At 43.9% G+C, this 22,909-nt stretch overlaps 1 protein-coding gene across 2 annotated transcripts in view; it reads left to right on the forward strand.

Moving 5' to 3' along the window:
• Positions 1-212: 212 nt before the first annotated feature.
• LOC134852258 (endoplasmic reticulum resident protein 44-like) overlaps positions 213-22,909 on the forward strand; it is a 91,237-nt gene continuing 68,540 nt past the window's right edge. For both annotated transcript variants that reach the window (XM_063868536.1, XM_063868537.1), the window contains exon 1: positions 213-220. The gene's annotated coding sequence lies outside the window, so the exon portion shown is untranslated. The remainder of the gene's footprint in view (positions 221-22,909) is intronic.

Below are 22,909 nucleotides of genomic sequence, written 5' to 3' on the forward strand. Positions count from 1 at the left end.
CATTTAAGCTTAAAGCAACTTGTTTTTCCAAATGGAAACTAGTTTTGAAGGCTATATTTGTCTCTTCCCAGAAAACATTTTTTATCCATTTATTGTTTGATATTTTTTTCGAAGACCACTGACGCCGATTATGCCCAATTTACAAACTCATTACTCGTGTGTATAGTTTTTTCATCACACTACATAGAAAACTTATTTAAACTTATTAAACTTATTAAATAGATTTAAGGTCATATGTTTCTACGAGGTAGCCGGGGTTGCCTCATATTTCAATGATCCACATTATTGGTGCAAGTTCTCTATATCACGCCCTTCACCCGAAGAACAGTGACGATCAAGAACTCATCCAACTAGCTGACCAATTGCGAAAATACAACGATTGCAACCTGTCCGCTCTTCTAAGCAAAAAGCGAAAACAGAAACCATCAAAAAAGCAACGCGAGAAGCAACGGGAAGCGAAACAACAACGGCTAGAAGGAGAATCCCGCTGAATAGGTTAGTAGTGGTAGTAGTAGAAGCCTGGGCACAAAATTATTGTCCCAGTCTTAAACAACTGTACACAAACAAAGAACTGGACTTCATTGTCCCGGTTTTTACGTTGGTACTTTGTTATATCCTCTTAAGAACTGGACTTCAATGTCCCGGTCTTTTCTCCCCAATTTAAGAACTGGACTTTGTTGTCCCGGTCTTATACCCCCTGACTAAGAACTGGACTTTGTTGTCCAGGTCTTAGACTCTAAGACTTATCCTATCTCTATCTCTATTACTACTTCGATCTAGTATTTGTTCTATAAGTATATCACATCATCTCAAGAAAACACCCTTAAAACCTACAAGCGAACATTAATCAAAATGCGAGAAAACTGCAACAGCTGTAACAGAAAACTCAAAATGGGACCTAAGTTCTCATGTTATACATGTGACAAGGTCCTACATCTATCCCCTGAATGCACTAGGTTCACTAACGATGAAGTCAAAGTCCTCATCAAACTGAATGATAACCTCCTCCATATCTGCAATGACTGCAAACTCAAACGTGACGATCTTGTCAAAAACAAAACTACAACAAGTAACAAACTTGACGAACAACTTGATAACCTGCAACTACAAATGAAGGTTCTCACCGAAAAAATGGAGCAATCCAGCACTGTCATCACTCAAGTACAAGCCGATATGAAAACACTTAAAGAAAAACCCAACAATTTCCGAGCAGCCGTGGGAAACGTAAGCCCAGGAAGAGTGGTTAATTCGCCAACTGTACCAAAAGCTCAACTTGGTATCCGAATACGCGGTGTTCCCGAAAGCAAAGAAAAAAGCGACATTGAACGAATGCAAGAAGATCTGGGGACAATCGACAGAATACTTGCATTCCTCCAAATTGACGACCGAAAATTATCCAAGGCAACTCGGATTGGAAAATTCAATCCCGATAAGGGGCCTCGTACCCTGCTGTTCAACACCGAGAGTAGCATAAGTTAAAATTTGATCCTAAAATCGACTTCCAAACTAAAAGACTTCTCGGAACTTCGGGTCTTGATCAGTCCCGAGTTATCCAAGGCGGATGCCGAAAAGGAAAACAATTTAACAATTGTCTCAAGAAAAGGAGGGAACTGATAGGAAAAAATCACGACCCGAGCAAGATAAAAATCAGAAATCTTAAACTAGAATTGAAAGAAAACGAAAAATGGATTGTTTACGAAGAAAGTAAAACTTCCCAGGAAACCGATAATAATGCAGACCAAGCTGGTGATGTTGCCATTACCGGATGACTAGGACCGATGAAAATGTTGACATTCAACACCAGAAGTATCCTGGATATAAACAGGAGAATGAAATTGTCAAACGCAATAGCAAACTCAGAATACAATATTATCTGTCTCTGTGAAACCTGGCTCACAAAAGACGTAACAACTGCCTCGCTCTTCCTAGAGAACTATCAAGTATATCGCAATGACCGAGAAACATCAGATAACAGAAAAACAAAGCACGGTGGTGTACTCATTGCCATCAAAAATGAAATCTCACATGTCTTACATTCCATTGAGAGTCTCAAGTCTGATTATCTCTTCATAGAAATACATTCCAATAAAAGATCAATTATCTTAAGCTGTGTTTATAATGCACCCACTCCTAGCACATACCAATGGTCCACTGAAAGTTTCTTAACTTTGATGAATGAAATGGCAAATCTCAAACTAGCCAACAAAAATGACCTCTGTGACTTAATACTCACCGGTGACATCAACTTCTCACAAACATACTGGGAAGCACTCTCCTCATCTGACATATACGAGAGTCAACTACTGGACAAATTAGTTGAACTAAATCTTTCACAACATGCACCAACCCAACTAGACGTGCTGCTTTGCGACAATCCAGAATTAATTTCACAATGTCAAATCGACAGGAATATTCGAGATAAACTAACTAGTCAGTTTTCTGACCACAAACCACTCTGCACCACAATTGCCGCCTTTAGCTGCATTAACCTTCAAAAAATAACAAATCATCGATATGCTTTCAAACGAGCAGACTGGGACAGCTTAAATTCATCAATAGAAACTGAACCGTTTATCCCGTACTGCTACAGTAACGTGAACGAAATTATCCGACAATGGTACGAATGGCTGTGGGAAAAAATCGAAAACTTGTACCTAGAATAACTGAGCATCGATCAAGGTTACAACCCTGGATCACGCCAGCCACCTCCCACCTCATCAAAAAACTTCAAACAATGAAAAGAAAACCAAAACAAGGTCTCGAAAGACTATTAAAGATCAAAAAACTTGAAAAAGATATTCAAAGGTTTTCCGAAGATGACCTAGCGGAATTTGAAAAAACCGTCCTAGAAGAAAGAACTTTCAGCAAAATTCAAAAATACCTTAAATGCATACGCAAGACCCCAACAATTCCTTCGACGGTCAAATACGGAAACACTGAATCATCAAATGAAAGAGAAAAATGTGAATTATTCAATGACTATTTCGTCAGCGTGTTTGGCACAAAAGAACATCAAACCGGTATCCTCTTTCCAAAAAGTGAGTTGAATAGATTTATTGTTAACCAAAGTCAAGTTAGCGAAAAAATGAGGCAACTTAATGTCAATAAATCAATGGGACACGACAACATTGGCAATCTCATTTTGAAATCATGTCACAAAACTCTAAGCAAATCACTTACCCTTATATTTCAAACCTGCCTTAACAAAGGAATTTTTCCTGAAATATGGAAAATTAGTGAAGTAACCCCTGTTTTCAAGGAAGGAAGTAAAACCGATGTCAGTTGCTATAGACCAATCAGCCTACTCTGCTGCTGCTCAAAATTGCTTGAAAAAATAATATTTGACAAACTCTATACTAAAGTGAAATAGAGATTACATGAAAGTCAACATAGATTTCGAAAACGTAGATCCGCCACAATTCAACTTCTTCTATTTCTTGACCGAATATACGAATTTAACGATCAACAGGATTTACAAGAACTTGCAGTTCTATACTTGGATTTTGCCAAGGCATTCGACACTGTACCTCATGATATTCTGCTTACGAAGATCAAAATTTTTGGAATTGGCGGGAAATTGCTGTCACTGATATATTAATACCTCAACAACAGAAAGCAATGCGTTAAGATTGAAGACTGTAGCTCAACCCTAAAAGAAGTCACCAGCGGAGTTCCGCAAGGTTCAATTCTGGGACCGCTGCTGTTCTTACTTTTCATAAACGATCTACCTGAAACCATGAATGACACAGACAGTTTTGGGTACGCAGATGACTTTAAGGTTATTATACTAAATCAAACTTCCCATGACACTGCAATTGTTAAAATAGAGAAATGGCTACATGAAAACAAAATGCAATCCAACATCAAAAAATCAACGCTCCTCGGCATCAAAGTTGATTTAAAAGCTAGTCTCCTGAACAAAAATCTTTCCTCAGTAAACTCACAGCGTGACCTAGGACTGATTGTGTCCAACAAGCTCACATGGAACGAAAATTGCTCTCGTCGGACATCCAAAGCAATTAGTGCTCTCTTCCAGATTAAACGAAGTCTGACTATGAAAAGCAGTATGACCGCCAGGCTTAACGCATTTACTGGGTATCTAGTACCCATAGTAACATACGCATCCCAAGCATGGACTCCTAGCAGATCGAACATGGAACAACTCGAACGAGTTCAAAAGTTAGCAACAAAAATGGATTTTGGGGACAAGCAAAACTTATACTGAAAGACTGAAGGACCTGAACCTTCTTCCTGTGAACCTATACATGGAAATGCACGACATTTTAATACTAATAGCCCTGCTTGAAAATCGTTACGATGTAGAAATAGAGCGAACACCATCTGAATCATGCAAAATCACCCGACAGTCATCAAGAGGCGAATTTCAAATCCCAAAAAGCCGCTTGCAAAGAACGGACGACAATTTTTTCAGACGAGTGAAACATCTATACAACTGTCTTATCCGAGCCTGCCCAATTTTTAGCCTTAGACCAAGCAAAGCGACTCTGACCTACATATACCAGAAATACTTCAAAAAAATGTACAGTGAAGTCAACAAATGTACATGGAAACTCTTATGCAGATGTGGAAACTGCAATGTTTACAACAAACTGAGATAAAACATGGACTGTAAAAGGGGTGAAATTCCCTAGAGCTAATGCTCTGAAGCATATTCTTCTACTACTACTACTACTACTAAAAAACTACTCTAATTTCAGTACTTAATAAATTACGGAACTTTTTTTGTAGTTTTTATATGGTCGGAACAATCTCTGCTACGTACACAGCAACCGAGTATCCGTCTTAGGTTTCTTTATGTTCAGCTATGATGGACGAGTACGCAAAAACTAAAAAGATCCTTTATCATTATGGGCGATCACTTGCGACACAACGCAAGAGTAGTAGTATTTACCAAAAAAATTGTGTTCATTCGCCCGAAGTGCATACCGACGGAAAAAAAGCTAGGTTCTAAAAGGACTGGCTAGCGTCTAAACACAGCTCTACATGCTTTTCACCGTCGATGCCAAAACCAGTTCTTTTGGTGGTCTTTCTAACATCGGGTCGACAAAAACGTTACTGTTTCCGGCTTCGATCAGAAGGCTCTAATTAACTGAATTACATGCAAAAATAGTGAGCTCATGGCTGGGGTCTCAGTATCCCCAGACCACGAGGTCACTCCTAAAAACAGGGCTACTAGTTATTTATTATATTACTATTGTTTTTGTTCAGTAGATAAAATCATCATCTCCATCGAAGATGGATCAACCCTTTCCCTCAACTCCTAATTTCTCATTATCTGACAACGAATTTAGATGATTTTAATTTAATTCAGGACATCTCCAGGAAGCTAAAAGTTTGTAAAATACAGTTTTGGTTCTCCTCCCGAGACCCCTCCGGATTCTGGAATCCGGGGAAATAACGTCCATATTTCTTCCAGGAAGGCTGGACACGCAGTCCCAACACCCTTCCTTTTTCTCGAGATTCGCGTTGAAACGGTTGTAGCGGCACAATCGTTACAACTCGGAATTGTTGTCTGTCACAATAATCTTCTTAGCGTTCGTGTTTCTCGTCTGACACTTATCTGTCTAATTTTACGTTGTTCTCGTTGAGAATACTGTTTTTGTTGTGTTTTTGCCGTTTCAGTTGGTGCGAAATTTCGACATTGTCCCGTGTCTTTCTTTCTGAACGATTTTTTAAAAATTAATATGATACTCCAAATTAACCCTTCCGTGTTCGTCGAAATGGACGATTAAGACTTCTAATTCGTTGAAACCGTCAATCTACGCACACCGATGTCACAATAAAAATTCGAATTCGATTTTGCATATCCGTACATTCTGGTCGAATGTCACATACTCTCCGGACAGCCCGGTCAATGTCCTCATTGAGTCTCGTAGTCTTCCTAAAAATGGTACAGTGTCATCGAACATAATTTACAAAATGCATGAAATCACTTTTATCCACTTCATATCGACTCATGTGCCAGTCGGTCATATCTGGAAGTTTGACCTTGAGGAACACGAAACATGTGGTTTTGGAATGAAGTTTAATTTTAAACGATCTACCTGAAACCATGAATGACACACACAGTTTTGGGTACGCAGATGACTTTAAGGTTATTATACTAAATCAAACTTCCCTTGACACTGCAATTCTGAAAATAGAGAAATGGCTACATGAAAACAAAATGCAACCCAACATCAAAAAATCAACGCTCCTCGGCATCAAAGTTGATTTAAGAGCTAGTCTCCTGAACAAAAATGTTTCCTCAGTAAACTCACAGCGTGACCTAGGACTGATTGTGTCCAACAAGCTCACATGGAACGAAAATTGCTCTCGTCGGACATCCAAAGCAATTAGTGCTCTCTTTCAGATTAAACGAAATCTGACTATGAAAAGCAGTATGACCACCAGGCTTAACGCATTTACTGGGTATGTAGTACCCATAGTAACATACGCATCCCAAGCATGGACTCCTAGCAGATCGAACATGGAACAACTCGAACGAGTTCAAAAGTTAGCAACAAAAATGGATTTCGGGGACAAGCAAAACTTATACTGAAAGACTGAAGGACCTGAACCTTCTTCCTGTGAACCTATACATGGAAATGCACGACATTTTAATACAAATAGCCCTGCTTGAAAATCGTTACGATGTAGAAATAGAACGAACACCATCTGAATCATGCAAAATCACCCGACAGTCATCAAGAGGCGAATTTCAAATCCCAAAAAGCCGCTTGCAAAGAACGGACGACAATTTTTTCAGACGAGTGAAACATCTATACAACTGTCTTATCCGAGCCTGACCAACTTTTAGCCTTAGACCAAGCAAAGCGACCCTGACCTACATATACCAGAAATACTTCAAAAAAATGTACAGTGAAGTCAACAAATGTACATGGAAACTCTTATGCAGATGTGGAAACTGCAATGTTTACAACAAACTGAGATAAAACATGGACTGTAAAAGGGTTGAAATTCGCTAGAGCTATTGCTCTGAAGCCTATTCTTCTACTACTACTACTACTACTACTACTACTAAAAAACTACTCTAATTTCAGTACTTAATAAATTACCAGGAAGCTAAAAGTTTGTAAGATACAGTTTTGGTTCTCCTCCCGAGACCAGTCCGGATTCTGGAATCCGGGGAAATAACGTCCTTATTTCTTCCAGGAAGGCTGGACACGCAGTCCCAACACCCTTCCTTTTTCTCGGGATTCGCGTTGAAACGGTTGTAGCGGCACAATCGTTACAACTCGGAATTGTTGTCTGTCACAATAATCTTCTTAGCGTTCGTGTTTCTCGTCTGACACTTATCTGTCTAATTTTACGTTGTTCTCGTTGAGAATACTGTTTTTGTTGTGTTTTTGCCGTTTCAGTTGGTGCGAAATTTCGACGTTGTCCCGTGTCTTTCTTTCTGAACGATTTTTTAAAAACTAATATGATACTCCAAATTAACCCTTCCGTGTTCGTCGAAATGGACGATTAAGACCTCTAATTCGTTGAAACCGTTAATCTACGCACACCGATGTCACAATAAAAATTCGAATTCGATTTTGCATATCCGTACATTCTGGTCGAATGTCACATACTCTCCGGACAGCCCGGTCAATGTCCTCATTGAGTCTCGTAGTCTTCCTAAAAATGGTACAGTGTCATCGAACATAATTTACAAAATGCATGAAATCACTTTTATCCACTTCATATTGACTCATGTGCCAGTCGGTCATATCTGGAAGTTTGACCTTGAGGAACACGAAACATGTGGTTTTGGAATGAAGTTTAATTTTTCAAAAATTCGAATGGAGCCTGTCATGCTCAGTTTTATCGCGACAACTGAAAACATCAAATATAAAATCAGAACAACCGAATTACAATTGCGGGAAAGTTGTCAAATAAAGACAGTGGGAAATTGCTATTTGCAATTTCCGTCGTAGAAAACGAGAGTAGAGCTGTCCTATCTGATATAGGAGACAGAACAATCACAAGAGCAAATCGAAACCCAACTGAACCAGAGGGAACCTTCAATGGAAAGGCAGACAACTGAAGTCTCCCAATGGTTCAGATCCAAAACTACAATCTCAAGTTAATACTCATTTCCTTTGATTGGAATTTACTGATAGCAAACTTCTTGAGTTACATTCAATTATATTTATGCTAGAGTTACTAATTAGCTTAATTACTCTGATTCTCAAGTGTGCTGCTATGTAAGTACCTAATTTAATTTTCTCGAGTGTATTTTGGGATAAGTTTGTTGAGATAAGGCGAGTTTTAGGTTGATTCATCTCAAATGGATCAAAGTTCCACTGTCCAATAAAAAGTAACTTAACGGATTGTTCCGACCCTGTTTTTAACGGCGTTCGTGTATTTTGGGTAATTTGAGACCTAAATATGGGGACGTTCTTATTTTCTAGAGTGGGGGGGGGGGTATTTTGGTAGTGACCTTTAAGCTGTAACGGGTTCTAGTCTCATGTCGCAAGCGAACCGAATTGGCTTCGACCGTTCTTGAGGTAGAAAAACACAAGAGATAGTGTCCCTGACTCTTGAGCCAATGGTTATAGGGCCTATTTTTCTTAAGCCTCATGTGTGACTGCAGTAGACGAATGTTACATAGTGTTTTTATGGCGCTCCTGGGTGTTTACGACATCAAGACTACGGAGTCGAACCCACTTGACACAGCTCCGGGCTACATGCCCATTCTAGAGTACCGGTGGTACGGTTCAGCGGGAACGTGTAAGCCTTCCGGTTGTACCGTGATAGCTTTTTAAGAAAACTTGAGAAAACTTCCTAGTATGCTCTTCGAACGAGGCTTAGCTAACCGAGTAAGAGGGGGTAACTAAGGGGACAAAAACACGAGCAAAAAGACAAAAAGCGAAACAAAAACAAGAAAAAGAATAGAAAAAGGAACAAAAACCATAATAGTATACCCATACTGTTTTATAAGACCGATCGTTTCGATCAACCTAGCAATTTAATCCAGTGACCTCAATAAGGTGCCCAAGTGGGGGGCGTTGTTAAAGGTTTTCAGATAGCTTGCAACTTAGCTGGACAACTAGGAGACTTGACTGGAAGAGGTGACCAGCCGAGTGGGAAAGTTGTTCACAAGGATTGAGCTGAAGCACTAGGAGACTTGACTGGAAGAGGTGACCAACCGAGTGGGAAAGTGGTTCTCAAGGATCGAGCTGAACCGCTAGGAGACTTGACTGGAAGAGGTGACCAGCTAAGTGGGAAGGTGGTGCTGGTGTCAAGTGAGGTCAAGGGGACAACCAGCACGGGACCGGTACAACAAGAAGAGGACGCGCAGGGGTGTTGTCAAGTTGGACAAACGGGTATCGTTAAAATCCACATTACATTATAGGAAATAAGTGTAAAATTGGATAAGCGGAAACCCCATTGTTTTGAGGAAGTTTTTACTCAAGCAGGCCTGGAAACAGGTCTACGGTTTTCTCTCGAGAGGTTTAGCCCCCGGCGCTTAAGGGAATTTTCGGCTTAAGAGGGGGGCTAAAGAGGGGGGGCGTTAGACGGGGGGCTGGTTAGGTTAAAGGTTGGTGGTTGTAAAGTGTAAAAAGGGGGGACACATTAGAGTAACTAATTGTTCGGCATCGTCGATTTAGTTACATTAGATACTTACACGCGTTTGTGATAAGAAGCGGATATCCAAATTTAACATCGAATTAAGGTAGGTTCCTTGGTCGGATCGGTAGGGGGAACGGATATAGACAGTTTTTGTGAAGCCCTATAAGATCGCTAGCAAGGGGGAGGAAAACGCGTGGCAATCGGGTACCAGACGTTTTTTCGGACAAAGGTTGACATCTGTCAGCTTTGAATTTTAGGTGGGTTCATCTCTCTGTTTTATAATTTTTCCTGTTTAAATTTTTACGTTTTAGTGAGAATTTGTTATTGGTATTTGAACGAACAGGGGATCACAAAATACCTGCGAAGAAGTTGGGTTTCAAATTGCCTGAAACAACGAAAGGGAGATAAATACAGGGGGTCAGTATTTGAAGCTTTTGGCCATTAAGATAGGATTTTTGGGAAAATTTTTACTAGAGCTCAAGTGGTGGTACACGGTACAGTGGTTCAAGAGTCCCGACAGAGAAGAGGAAGAAATCCTACGATCCAGGCACTTGGTGACAAGTCTTGGGACAGTACCGAAGAAGTCTTGGGACAGTGCAGTCTGGGGACGGTCTTGGAGCAGTGCAGTCTTGGGACAGTCTTGGGACGGTGCAGTCTTGGGACAGTCTTGGGCCAGAGCAGTCTTGGTACGGTCTTGGGACACTGGTCTTGGGACAGTGGTCTTGGGACAGTAGTCTTGGGACAGTGGTCTTGGGACAGTGGTCTTGGGACAGCAGTCTTGGGACAGTGGTCTTGGGACAGTGGTCTTGGGACGCTAACAAGGAGTACTGGGACAGTACCGAATAGTCTTGGGACAGTAGAGAGAAAGCTTGGGACAGCACGAAGAAGTGGTGTGACGGTACTAAAGGGTCTTCAGACAGGTTGAAATAACTGAATCAAAAGCAATAGGACTAGTCGGAACGTTAAATCGCGATAGATCGGATACTGTTGGGATCACGAATTAGTAAAATTTTAATGAATCTTTTAAGGAATAGGAAAGTAGTTTTTCTTTTTATTAAATTTTTTTTTTTATTCTTAGAAGAGGATTTTGTGAGTAGCATTATTGTAAATAGAATTAATTGTAAATAAAAATCATGAGACGGAGCAGGGTACCGGTAGCTGAAAAAAGAGCCACTGAATCAAAGACAAAATATAACTCGTCGCTACGTAAAATGACATCGGTTGGCCCAAGAACAAAAAAGAAAAACTTTTCAGTTAGCATGGTCAACACAAGGAGTAATACAGAGAACAAGAAGAAAGAGGGCGCGGAAGGGAAACACGCGGAACCCGCCAACGAGATTGACCTAGAAACACCAGACCAGAGTGTGGATGAGGTGGAGAAGAAGACGACGGAGTCGACACCGATGCCGAATGCAGAGGAACCAAATCAAAAGTCGATGGAGTTCTCGCCGATAGACACTTTGGAGGACACAACAGGCAACACGCCAGAAACAGTAAAGGACGAGTCTCGAGTAAAAACGTCATTTACTGAAAGGTTGGCAATGATGGTTGGGATGAAATCAAGAGACATAGTGACGGAGGAACCGAAAACCGAGAAAGGCAAAACATTTGGAACAGTTTCCACAAAAACGACAGTGACCGACCAAGAAAAGTTAAACAGGGAGCAGCAGCCAACAGCAGAGCAACAGCTGACCATGAAACAACAACTTCTCTTGAACTGGGCGATCTGATGGCGAAGCTAGATCAGATCGACAAGAGACTAAAGCACAGCGAGGAGGATAGAGAGGTGATAAAGAAAGAATTAAGATACAACAAACACAAGTAACTGGACAACTATTTCAATCTGGCGAAAGCGACAGAGGAAAAGCTTCAGCAGATGTCAGACAAAGTAGATGCCACTGATGGAGAGCGAGGCATGAACATCAAAAAAGACATGCAAGAGATGAAGCAACGGTATGACGCAGTGAACAGCCAGTTGGGGAGTCTGGAAACGAGAATGGACACAATGAGTAGGGACCAGGCTGAGAGTTCATGTGCAATACAGGCAAAACTAGACGCCATCTTGAGAAACTCTACGTCATAGGACAGGCCGGCAGCGGAACGAACGCATGGCAAGAGAGTTGACTTCGTGGAACCAAAACGGAACAAACGGCAATCAACACCGTTACCATTAACCCGGGAGGCCTCGAGTACAGCACCGGGGGAGGGGGACCAAGCGATTATGAAAAGTGGAACAGCAAACACGACGAGTGGTCCAGGGGATTCCACGACTCACAATAATGTGGGACCAGATGTCATGACGTGGGCAAGCACCTGGGAAATGATGAACAGGACACTAGAAGCCTTCGTCACAAGGAACACCGACTCGAGTGACAGAGGAAGTAACAAATCCAGGAAAACCGAAAGAATTCAAGGATGATTCAGATGGATGCATTGACACTTGGGTAGAAGTCATGAGATTGCACTTGGAACAAGACAACTTGAACGATGAGAGGCAAGCATGCACAGCGATACTCAGCAACTTGGAAGGCACGGTATTGAAATGCGTGGTTGCGAAAAAGGAAGAGGAACGCGACACTGCGGATAAAATCTTCGAGATATTGTTGAATCGATTCGGGTCAGGCATGAAGGTTCATCAAGCAATGATGCGATTTGAAAAGAGAAGGCAAAGGGACGATGAATCGTTAGACAGGTTCCTAGATGATCTTGAGAGCTTGAGACGAAGGAGTTACCCTGAAGAGTCCACCAACAGGAGAAACTTTAGCATCGCCTCAAAGTTCATTGATGGGGTAAAGAGTGATGACTTGAGAACAATGTTAGCAACATACTATACATTGTCGAAAGATAGTGCACCGACTCCAGAAGAAATGAGACAGAAGTCGAGAGAATACATGCTAATGAAACCCAAGAAATACTCATATTCAGATAACAGGAATATGCAAGGGGGGAACCGACCACAAAGGTCGTCATGGTACAAGCCTAGAGATGACATGGACAAACGTAGATCATGCGCGAACTGCGGGTCAGCTAATCATCACGTGGCAGATTGCACAACATACAAGCAGGGCATGAAGAGTCTGGGGTACGCACCAGATGAGGAGGACATGAGCCAGATGGAAGAACACGAGTACTATAGTGGCTTAATCATCAAAATAGGTGCAAGATGCTTCTTCTGCAATCAGGAGGGGCACTTCAGGATGGATTGTCCTTTGTTTTGGGAGGCGGCCAAGAACCAGAGTCACCCCAAAAATAAATTGGCATTAGCGGCGGTGCAGAATCAGCGAAATAGACAAACCGAGTTTGAAACAAAAAATTTAGAAGCACCGAGTACGGAACTGCCAACGAAGACAGTGAAGGCTGTAACGCAGGTTAACGATGCGATAGAGGCCACGGCCAAGAACGCCCTAGAGATAAATTATGAGACAGCGGCGTCAGAGGCGATCGACAAGGTGAAACAGGACCTAGTAACGAAGGAGATAGAGCAACGGTTGAAACAAGAGATCGACAGACAGAGATTGAATGAGACGCTAAGTTGCTCGGTGCCAGTGCCAGAAGCTGTAGCAGGGTCGACAAAGAGTGGAAATTGCAACACTCTGAAAATGGTGACAGGAAAGCCATTTGGCATAACTGAAATCGGAGCCAGGATAATGTCGATAATCACTGTAGGTGGCCATGAGGTGACAAGGAACTTAAGTGAACCCAGCGACCAGACAATAATGCACATTGACGTATACGCAGGTTACTTGAGTGCGATAAGCCCACAGACGACATCTAGAGCCTTGAGGGCGCTACTCACGAGAGGTGGCTGCAAGTCGGTCCTTGTGGACAACAGATACACAAAAGCTTATGGTCCGCATGAGGTGATGTTGAATATAGATGGGATAAACATCTACACGAAAACAATGATAACATGTGATGAAGATCTAGTGGGACAGATCTACGTGGGCAGAGAAGAATTAAAGGTGAGATCGATTGGACACTGTGCCATGCTGGAGGAAGATGCAATGCACATCGGGACAGAGGCAGACGTATCAGCACACGTGCTTGACATAAGTGGCAAGAAGACTCACTTGCGTGGGTTACTCGATACTGGAGCCGTCTTGAGTGTAATACCAATCGAAATTTGGGAGCGAATGGGCTTCAACAAAGATGACTTGATAGACTCGAGAATACGCTTGTCAGCTGCTAACAAAGGGGCGCTGCGGGTGTTAGGCAGAACTCCAAAAATAGCCCTAAATTTGGGGGAACGCAATCTGTGGATGAGCTTTCTTGTGGTAGAAAACCTAGATGAGTCTGACCAGTTCAACTTAGGCAGGGACTTCATCAGGAACTTTGATGTAACAATTGATTTCAACAATGCGATGGTCAGGATAAGAAACCCGGATAGGAGGTACGCAATTAAGCCGGTAAATTTAATAATAGCTAATGAAAATAAAGCACCGGTATTCTTGAGTAGGAGGGTGAGGCTAAAGGCGAACGAGGCGGCAATCGTAAGCTTGCGAATGAAAAATTACAATGAACTAAGTGACAACAAGCAAGTATGCATAGTCCCGAATCCTAATAGTCAAAGTGCTGCTGTTTTGGGAAGAACGGTCTCTGCGTCAGTGTATTGTTGAATACTCTTGATATACCCATCACGATTCAGAGGGGGAGGAAGCTGGGATATGCTTATCCCGCTAAAACTCGATATGAAATGACTGAAAATTCAAAACAAATTAAAGTTGTTGATTGTCCCAATCATAGGGACAAAATTTGTATCTGGAGACGATTGAAGAAAATAAAAGGTTCATCAGGTCTTGTGAAATCACTTAAGTCAGAGACGGACGATGGGCTATCGAGCTGTTCAAATTCTCCGGAACGACCCACAATAGATGAAATGAAAAGTGATAAACCGGTCCTGCCGGAGATCGAACATTTAAGGGGCAAGTTGACGGACGAACAGCTCGAAGTCATCAAGGACGTACTAGAGAGGAACGAGGAAGTTTTTTCGAGATATAAGGCAGACATCGGGTGTTGTAGTTTTGTTGAGCTTGAAATAGAACTTGAAGAGAATGCGGTACCACACAGGGAGGGGGCGAGGCGCATGACACCCCACAAATCAGAGACATGTAGGAAAGAAATAGAGAAATTACTAGAGTATGACATGATAGAACCATCCAAGTCACCGTGGGCGTGTGGAGTAGTGATGGCCAAAAAGAAAGGCGACCAATTGAGGTTTTTCTGTGACTTTCGGTATCTGAACTCCGTCACGGTGAAGGATGCCTATCCCATACCTAGGATTGACGAGAGCCTCTCGAAGTAAGGTGACGCGAAATTTTTTACAACTCTTGATTTAGGTTCGGCATTTTGGCAGGTCCCGCTGAGGAAGCAAGACAAGGACAAGACGGGTTCGCTTGCGAGTTGGGCCTGTTTCAATGGAAACGGATGCCATTTGGTCTTTGCAATGCCACAGCCACGTTTCAACGGTTGATGGCACATGCGCTGATAGGTGTGACAAAGAAGTACGGCAATCTGATAATGTGCTATGTGGATGACAAGGTTAATAGCGACGTCCACACTAGAAGATCACATCGAGCGACTGGACGAGGTGTTTGCATGTATGAAGAGGTCGGGGCTAAAGTGTAAACCGTCAAAGTGCGAGATACTCAAGGATTCGATAAAATACTTGGGCAGAATGGTGGACAGGCACGGCATCAGACCGGATCAAGATGCAGTGGAAGCAGTTCTAACTTGGAAATCGCCAAAAACGGAACACCAGGTGATGAGCTTCCTGGGTTTTGCGAACTACTACAGGGAATTCTTCAAGGGCTATGCGGACAAGGTATACCCGATGCAACAATTAATGAGACACAAAAGCCAAAAGTTCACGTGGAACAACGCAGCAGAAGAATCATTCCAGAGAATAAAGAAAGAGTTGTGCGAGGCACCGGTGTTAGGGATGCCAACGGAAAAAGATATGTACGTGTTGGATACGGACGCGTCGGTAGTCGCGATTTCTGGAATTCTCCATCAAGAACAAGAATGAAACGGGAAGACAGTCTTAAGACCAATAGCGTACGGGAGCAAATTCTTGAGTGATACTGAAATGAAGTACGGGGCGCCGAAAGCAGAGATGTTCGCGGTGTTACTTTTGTCGAGAAATACAGAGCATACTTAGGCAGTGAGCCATTCAAGCTGCGGGTCGACAACAGGGTACTCAGTTGGCTGAAGACGTACTCGATGGACCAGAGCTACATTGGGAGATGGATAGTTCGCTTGGATGGGTACAACATGATAATTGAGAATAGAACAAGGGATAAACATCAGAATGCCGATAGCTTGAGTAAGAAGACGGAGTTCTACGAGAGCAGGAACAGAGGGAGGCGGATAGGCCCGAGATTAAAGATGGCTTCTCCTTCATGGACAAAGAAACGTATGACAGTCTTCCACTCACGAGATGGCTAGACAAGTCAGGCAAACCGATAGAAGATCATCCCGAATTACCAGAAGAGCCCCCAAAAGAAAACAATCTTGAAGAAGAAACGAGGGATACCGATAGAGATAATGCTCAAGTCAAAAATCGTGAGAGAGACGCTCAAGGCAAAAGGTTATGATCTCAACCAGGTGGAAACGGGAGATACTCAGGTAGATGAAGACTTGTGGAAATTACTTGAGAAACTGGCAGATGATAAAACCGTGAACGTAGGAAAGAGTAGGGAGGAACCGGAAGTCACGACACTGCGAAGGAGTGAGACAGTTGGCAATACAGACTCTCCAAGAGGAAGTGGTACTGATGGCAAAGAAGTCGTGCGGTCACTGGTTGACAAAATCCCTGATAACATACTTGAGCGGACTCAGGTTAGGAAGAAAAAAAGTGGCGTTTCCTGAACACCTGGGACTAGGTCAAGAGTCCGGGGAGTGGTCCACGTCCACGGAAGAGGAAGAAACCGGAGAAGAGAAATTGTCCGGGGAGTGATTCGGAAAAGAGCAGCGATGATCAGGATAGTCTATTCATGATACTGGCAGAGGAGAAGATGAGACACCGCGACAGGGAGCTACAAACAGATCCCTCCTCAGGAACGTACAACTCGGATGAACAAGAAGTACAAGGAGGTGAAGAATTTGAGAAAATTGCGGTATCGAGGAAACCATTTAGGGAATTATCATGCAACTCAAATGTCAGAACAAATCTGGTGCCAGAAGATGATATGAACATCGTGAAGAGGATAATATGCGTAAAGCTGAATGATGACATCCTCAACCCTGGGGAAATGAATGGACAGATCATGGCACTAAAGGAACATGTCAAAGCGAGATATAGGCTGTCGGACCTGATAAGGGCCCAAAAGAATGACAAGATGACAAGTAACCTCTCCAAATGGATCCGGACGGGGTCCAAGGAGAAAGGGGAACTCGAAGAAGACAGCTACAAGATCTTGAGCCAGTTCTACAAAGAAAAGAAAGGTTTACTCTATCACACAGCTGACGGGGTGGTAGCGTGCAAGAGAAAAGACGAGGAGAAGATATTACACAAGCACAACCTCATCATATTACCACAATTGTATCAGACAGAGGTGTTATTCAGATCGCACGATCAGATGGGGCACCAGGGAATAGACAAAGTGCAACAGAGAATACTTCACAGGTTTGATTGGCCAGGATTAAGGAAAGCTTGCGAGAGATGGGTGAATGCATGCCTGGCATGCCTGCAGGTAAAAGAACCAGGGAAGATGAAGTTCCCACTCAAGTCCGTGGAAAGCTCGGAGTTTAACGAGGTGGTGCAGATAGACCATCAAAAGATCTGGATGACGGAGTCGGGATATAACCAGATACTGGTTATAATAGATCACTTCACAAAGTTGGCAGAAGCGGTCCCGTGTCAGACAGCCTCAGCAGAGGAGACTTGTGACCACCTGATAACGCATTGGATATCACGATATGGTTGTCCAATGACTTTTCAGTCAGACAACGGCAAAGCCTTTGGGGGGGACTTGACAAAAGAATTGATGAAGAGGTCACACATTGCTCAAGCACACTCGACAACCTACCATCCTCAGACCAACGGGCTGGTAGAGAGACAGAATAGAACGTTGGTGAACATGTTGAGGGTATACTGCTCAAGATACATGACGGACTGGAATAAATATCTGCCGCAAGTCGTAGGGGCATACAACAGTACGCAACACTCAACAACGGGCATCAGTCCTTTCATGATGATGACGGGCAGGGAGAGAGCAGTGCCCCTGAAATTCTTTTACCCGGAATACGAAGGGAAGAGGACGTCGCCTCAAGCTTACGTAAAAGAAGCGATCAGGAGACAGCAGGAACTAAACGAGCTCTGCAGGAGGAACACTGCGCAAGCACAAATAAGACAGCGCAAGAAATATGATGAAAAGATATTACAGGCGAAGCCATATGAAGTGGGCCAGTACGTGTGGGTCTTCCAGAATGTCATACCGCCCAAAGGGACAAAGAAACTACTTAAGAAATGGAGAGGACCATTCATGATAACGGAAGTACATCAACAAGGACGGTTCTACCGCTTGAGTACGGGCGAGCAGCACAATATGAAAATCTGAAGCCTCGCGTCCCATCCCCATAGGACTGGTGTATACCACAGGACATGGAGGGACTAGAGTACATACTGGTTGAGCCAGCGTGTGAAGTGAACGAAAGAGGCATCAGAGAGAAAAATGATGGCAACGAGAACTTGAGTTTGGATGACTATGAAAAGATAGAAGCGGAATCTGAGGCGGAATCTTTTGTGGAAGAAGACTGGAACGATCCGGAGCAGGGTGAGGTGCCGAAGTGGACAGAACCAGACTTACCAATACCAGCCGGGACGAGGAGTGGCAATCGCAAACGGACAGACATGAGGTACAACAGGTACGGAGATGATTTCCTGATTGATAAGATACAGCCCGATGACCTAAGCAAAGAGCTACTAAGTGTGGGCGAACTGGCAGCCGATGATGAATGGCAAATCAGTAGCACAAGTCCCAGGCAAATACCTGTGCTTCTTAGTGACGAGGGTCAGTGAGAGGAACACGATCGATCCTGAACACGTGATGTTGGCACTAACGAGACTGCGGGACTTCATGATCGAAAGAAGAATAACGGAGGTCTCAATGCCGGTCTATGACCCGAACAGGGGCAAGCTGAGCCCAAGGGAACTATATGCTATCCTACACGTGGTCTTCGCAGAAACGGAGATAATGGTACATCTGCACAAGAAATACTACCTGAGTATGGCCTGAGTCATGGGCATGAAGGGGTCTCAAATTAGGCGTTGGGTTACAGAACAGGTAAAAGGATCTTAAAAATGATTGGCATCACAATTAAATTTTAAATGATTGATGGTGGTAAAACATAAAGAGAATCTGCATGCTCTTAGAAAACTTCCAATTGAATTATTTTAATAGAACGAAAAGGATAAGGTTTTAACTATAATGGCAGGGGGGTTTTAGGTTAGAAACATAGCATGTCAATCTAAGATCAGGTTTTATTTTCAGATTGATTTGGTAAAATCAAATTGACTATCCAACTATACTCTACCCAACTTGACTACCCAACTACCCAACTAAGCCATATGAAGTGGGCCAGTACGTGTGGGTCTTCCAGAATGTCATACCGCCCAAAGGGACAAAGAAACTACTTAAGAAAAGGAGAGGACCATTCATGATAACGGAAGTACATCAACAAGGACGGTTCTACCGCTTGAGTACGGGGCGAGCAGCACATTATGAAAATCTGAAGCCTCACGTCCCATCCCCATAGGACTGGTGTATACCACAGGACATGGAGGGACTAGAGTACCTACTGGTTGAGCCGGCGTGTGAAGTGAACGAAAGAGGCACCAGAGAGAAAAATGATGGCAACGAGAACTTGAGTTTGGATGACAATGAAAAGATAGAAGCGGAATCTGAGGCGGAATCTTTTGTGGAAGAAGACTGGAACAATCCGGAGCAGGGTGAGGTGCCGAAGTGGACAGAACCAGACTTACCAATACCAGCCGGGACAAGGAGTGGCAATCGCAAACGGACAGACATGAGGTACAACAGGTACGGAGATGATTTCCTGATTGATAAGATACAGCCCGATGACCTAAGCAAAGAGCTACTAAGTGTGGGCGAAATGGCAGCCGATGATGAATGGCAAATTATCAATGATAATGAACATTACCCGCAGGAAGACTACTCGACACCAGAACAGGAGACAGATTTGGAACAGAGCGAGATAGAGAGGAGGGAGAATACGAACTTGAAGATATTAGAATGGATGCGCGATGTCAAGAACGGAAGCGGCGAAAGACAAAGCATCCAACAAGTTGACTTATCAGCAGGAAAGCACATGAAAACGGAGGATCTCCTCTTCGGCTGGACAGCAACAGACAGGCCGCTCGAGATTCCACCAGATAATTTAGACCCAGCACCATCGACGGGGACGTCGATAAATATTTTTGTCCGGGGAGTGGGGGTAGGACTTACCCACACCGAAAATTTGATGATAAAGAAACTCAGGGAAGTGAGAGAAACGAGCGGACTGGAACTGGATGGGGAGGAGGCTGAGCCTACTATAGGACGGAATTTCAAAACGAAGTTTGAAATACCCAACGAATACTCGGAGAACATCCTGTTAATGGATAGTGACTTCATTCTGTCGGACAGGACTAGCGCAATCTGTATCACGGCGGACATGAGTTTCAAATCAAGACTGGAGGCCGACTTCAAGAAAGAGTACCAGAACGTGGAATTTCTGTTTAGACAGAGACCGGGGCTGGGGGGAATGGCTGCGCTTTCACCATCAATAGCACAAGTCCCAGGCAAATACCTGTGCTTCTTAGTGACGAGGGTCAGTGAGAGGAACACGATCGATCCTGAACACGTGATGTTGGCGCTAACGAGACTGCGGGACTTCATGATCGAAAGAAGAATAACGGAGGTCTCAATGCCGGTCTATGACCCGAACAGGGGCAAACTGAGCCCAAGGGAACTATATGCTATCCTACACGTGGTCTTCGCAGAAACGGAGATAATGGTACATCTGCACAAGAAATACTACCTGAGTATCGCCTAAGTCATGGGCATGAAGGGGTCTCAAATTAGGCGTTGGGTAACGGAACGGATCTTAAAAATGATTGGCATCACAATTAAATTTTAAATGATTGATGGTGCTAAAACATAAAGAGAATCTGCATGCTCTTAGAAAACTTCCAATTGAATTATTTTAATAGAACGAAAAGGATAAGGTTTTAACTATAATGGCAGGGGGGTTTTAGGTTAGGAACATAGCATGTCAATCTAAAGGTCAGGTTTTATTTTCAGATTGATTTGGTAAAATCAAATTGACTACCCAACTATACTCAAATGAAAGAAAAAGAAGGTCTTGAACGAACCTACAGTCAAACAACACTTGAAGAAGTTAATTATCAAGCACTCAAGTGGTACGGTAATTCTCAAGTGGTACGGTAATTCTCAAGTTGGTACGGTAATTCTCAAGTGGTACGGTAATTCTCAAGTTGGTACGTGCGCAAGATCATCCAGAAAAAATGGCAGATCGATTTTGGAAGTCCATGCCCGCGGCTCTGAAGAGGCCCACGCTTGATGAGCTATACAGACGCCTGAGGGATCTGGATTACACCCAAGTGGATAAGAGAATGGCGGTGATGCTGAACGCCATCCTCCAATTGGAAGAGCAGGGAGAATGCCGGGAGTCTGCAACAGAAGCGGTTCTAATGGTCGGTTACACCACTGATGGAATATCCAACCAGGAGCAAACCAGATGGCTGTCCTGGAATGTGGATGGAGGAGTGAGGGGATTCGACTTGGCGAGGAATCCTGGCTTGAGCAATAACACCGAGTATGGCGCAGGGAGTTCCCATTACCAATCAGACCATCAGCAAGATCAGCGGGCCAGAACACGAGTAAGACACCATCTATGACGCGAGCGCAACAAACGGAAGAGACGTATCCGGACCTCAGTAGTCTGAAAAGAGAACTTGACAGGACACAGAGGGAGAGGAACAAGGCGAACCTCGACCGGGATCAAGCGAAGCTCGAGAGAGATCAGGCGAATCTGGAGAGAGATCAGGCGGTCATCGAAAAGGACCAAGCGCGAAGGGAACTTCATATGTTGAAGGCCGAGCACCAGCAAGAACAAAGGGTGCGAGAGAATGCCGCTAATTGTGAACAGCTGAAGTCGGAACTTGAGAGAATCCAGCAGCGACAGCGCGAGCTCGACATGCAGAAGGGAGCCAGGCCCAAGGAGCGAATGGCCACCGGTTCAAGACCAGAGTCACGTATGGAGGTGGACGAAGCTCCCAGATCGAAGGGACGGTTTAACCTTGACCGCGCGGCTCAGGAACATATGAACGAGGGGTTGGAGGTATGGATACCGACTGAGTCAACGTCCTCCCTGCGTGGCCTAGAGACACAATCGATACGCCTATTGATGGACGTCGCACTGCCGGGGTATAATCCGAGTTCAACCCCGAGCAGCAGTCAGGTGAGCGGCAGCTCGTCACGTCTGAAAGAATTGAACGAGAGACTACAACTAAGAAATCGTGAGAGTCCAGCAAGAGTGGAACTACCCCCGACTTGGAGGGAGCAACCGATCAGGAGTGTGATAATCTCAAGTTACAAGAAGAACACGGAGGGCAGGTACCACAGGCACAATCGCATGGATTGGAGCACAGCACAAAGAGTCAGGAGGGATTGCTTCCATGACGCGGCTACGCAGCCACGTGTACCAGAGGGTGCGGTCCACCTAATCATAGGGGACAGTCTGCTGCGGGTGCTGACCCGGATTCAATCGCATTGGCACACTGGGGTCTTGAGTTTCGCGGGGGCTGCGATGCCACAGTATACACGGTGACTCTAATGATCGGGACTAATGACGTGTCCAGGGGGGAGTCAAGGAAGGTTATGAGGCTACATGACAAGATGAGCTGCATCCTTGAGGAGTTGCGGATTCAAATGGATCCTGCCATACTCACAGTGTGTACCGTTCCCTACAATATGAAGCTGACCAACACGCGATGGAAATGAATACGAAGTTACGAAACCTGAACGAAGTAATCAGGCAAATACATCAAAGAAGTGTCCTTCCCGTTGGATTGCTGGATGTGGCCGAGCAGATGGAGCGAGCTGTCTTCCCCGACGATGCATCCTCAGACGGAATCCATTTTGACAGGCCTAGAGGAATGGAATGGTTGAATGACGTTTTCCAAAGGCACATAAGCGCGTTGGAGGCAGAATTGCTGTAGACGACCCAATTCACATTCAGACTACCTCCAAATCTACCTTTCATCGCCTCAAGAACACTATCCAGTCGCCTGGGGGCAAGGGCCGAT

The sequence above is a fragment of the Symsagittifera roscoffensis genome, chromosome 1 (genome assembly GCF_963678635.1).
Source record: "Symsagittifera roscoffensis chromosome 1, txSymRosc1.1, whole genome shotgun sequence".
In the NCBI taxonomy this organism is placed as follows: Eukaryota; Metazoa; Xenacoelomorpha; order Acoela; family Convolutidae; genus Symsagittifera; species Symsagittifera roscoffensis.